The sequence below is a fragment of the Pinus tabuliformis genome, chromosome J, assembly GCF_031772625.1.
Source record: "Pinus tabuliformis cultivar Carrire ecotype Pingquan chromosome J, CPIR1, whole genome shotgun sequence".
NCBI lineage: Eukaryota > Viridiplantae > Streptophyta > Pinopsida > Pinales > Pinaceae > Pinus > Pinus tabuliformis.
In genome coordinates, this window is record NC_142295.1 from 485097028 (window position 1) to 485099892 (window position 2865).

The window sequence follows — 2865 nt, forward strand, 5'->3', positions numbered from 1 at the left end:
AGACCATCTCCATCTCATATAAATCCATGTCATCAGATTCCATGATGGCTTCAATACTCGGCCACTTAAGCTTGCGACTACAGCACCTGGACCATCCACCCATGCTAGACATAGAGAAAGAAAATTATATATGACCCATGCCTCATATATTTCCCGAATCGAATTAAAGTAAATTGATTTATCGCCCATCACCAGAGACATGAATGACATTGTCGCATATACCGGCACCATGAAGATAATGCGAACCATATATCGCTGATATGTTGGCTCTGTGTAGTTCAAGAGATGTCTGTTGACAATATGTACACAATGCTTACTAGCAGCAACGCAATGACACAAGAAATCAATCAATCTCAAAACAACCTTCAGGTATTATGCCAATTAACCGCATTTAGATTATTTAGAAATTCAAAGTAGATATCTATTATCACTAGAAGGCTCCCTCTGCAAAAAGTTTGGTTTTCATAAACATCCTTTCTAGGTTCCTCAAATCTACATGGCTCTATTTCCATTGATCCTGAGTACATTGCATCATGCTGCAAAGGACTACTGTTGTACATATCAAAAATATGTGGTCTAAGTGCATCTAATAATCCATCAACAAGATATAAAGCATGCCCAAAGGAAAAACCATGGCCTTCTCTATTTATCTGTGCACAAAGTGCTTCAGCCTCAACACTGGTATTCCCATAAGTTCTAACATCTCCACACATTCTTCAATACTTCGATTGAAGACAAAATTGCGTACCAATTTGATACATTCAGCTTTTTCAAACGACAAGAAAGCAATCCCTGCCATTCTACTAAAGCGGACCATGCGTGCTAGTGACTTTAAAGCTGGAGGATCCCCATCCATAACAAACACTGGAAATACTCCAAGTTGTGGTTTGATTGAGTTAGCAGAAGAGTTGAATGCTTGCTGGCGAAGTTCTGGAAAAATTCCCAGTGCGTAGCGCGCCAATGCTGATGCGTAGCGCGCCCAAAAGTTGCACCAATTTCCAGCAAAACGCACACGAACATTGCCATTTTCCTTGATTCCTCCATATATTTCCTGAAAGCAACCTGATAAAGAAGAATGAAAATTTTAACACTTTTACTACAGAAATAAAAATTCCAGGATTAGACTCTCCTGAACATTTTCTATGTCTAACTGCTGCTTGAACAGTGCCCAAATTACTCCTTGAGATTCGGCGGTAATTTTCTATATTTCCTGGACCTCCTTTATCAACAGCCACTCCAGTTATATCTAATATAGGTCTTCGAGAAATATGACCACAGTAAGCACACATGAATCTGCCAAAGTAGCTTTTTTCTGACTTAGCTGAATAAGCAGGTGAGAATCGTCTATTTGGTCGTAAGCATTTCGAACCTCTCCTCTGCGTAAGGCTAACTGTCCAAGGTCACCCTGAGCTCCAACGCCAATAGCTTCAATATGCAATAAGATACCCATCTCGCAAGGGGATTCTGAACTGGAATTCTCTATTGATCGTATCCCTCTTATGGAGTTTTTCAAAACCTCCTCCAAAACAGAATCATACCTTATGTGCTCTGAAAGACAGGCCTGTACAATCTCATCCAAAGAAGTTTGTTGGCTTGGCATAGTCAAACTAAGCATCTCCAAAACCGTCTGAGCGTTTTGAATACAAGCTGCACCATTGCTCGAGCAAAGCATGTAAGTGCCAAAAGGTCTGTATGGGCTGCTTGGAGAAACAAAGATCTGATTCAGAAGAGTCCTGGCAGCATCTTGAATTAAAGAATCAGGCACATTTATGCACTGCCAATAAGAACAAATAGTAGTAAAGGGCTTAGCAATTGACTCAATCGGTGCAAGGAGCATCCTAGGAACAATATCATACTTGGAAACCACGTGACAAAAGTTGCCTCCCCAATTCTCACGCTCAACTGCTTCAACTAGCCTTTCATTCCCGACCAGAGGGCAACCAAACGTGATACAAAAGGGAGAGATTTTCCTTAGCTTCTTTTCCAAGACAACAGACTAGCAAGACGAAGTCTAACATGTAGATTATTTGGTTATGCTCAAACCCAAAAGTTTTCAGACCAATGGGTACCCCTGATTGGTGCTGCCTCTGATAGATATGTTATGGACTAGGGGACTATTATGTCTAATAATTGAAGTGCCCAAATCCTATAATATAGGAAGAAACACAATTTTTTTTTCTCTGAAAATATTGTTCCCCCATTTTACATGAGTGCCTACATAATGGATTCTAGTTTCTTCACTTTTGATTTTCCATCCATGGGATGGAAATGGACCATACATGACCCTATTCCTATCCACATCTATCATAGTATTCTTTGGGAGTCAAAATATCAACCCCATATCTACAAAATTTTCCATGGCGTTGTACTTCCGATCCACCAACTTATTTTTAATTAAAAATTCCCTAGAATCTCACCTAAAGCCAATAACAACCTATTATCAATTGGCATATGGTTTGGAGAGGAGTTCTTTACCTCTATTCGGGTTTTCAGCAACCTTGCACACCCACATGTGTTGCCCCTATATATTCTCGACAAGCTCCTAGCTTGGGAAATAACCTATTAGACTGTGGGAAATGGCCTATCTAAGGTCATGAAAGAGAATAAAAAGTCAATGTGGCATGTCTTTTCATTTTGTTGTGTTGTTTATTCTCTTGAGAATTTTAAGCATGCTACTAAGGAAATTGAGGAAATCCAACATATGAACTTTCCAACCATTTTGAATCGGTAGTATGACCCCAATGATATTGCCAAGAATGTTACAACTCAGGCAAAGCTCAGGTAGTTCACAAATGAGCCTGATAAGTTTGATGATCTGTTTGAGTCAGCCTTCGATCATGCAAAGGTTGAGAAAGAGGCAATAAC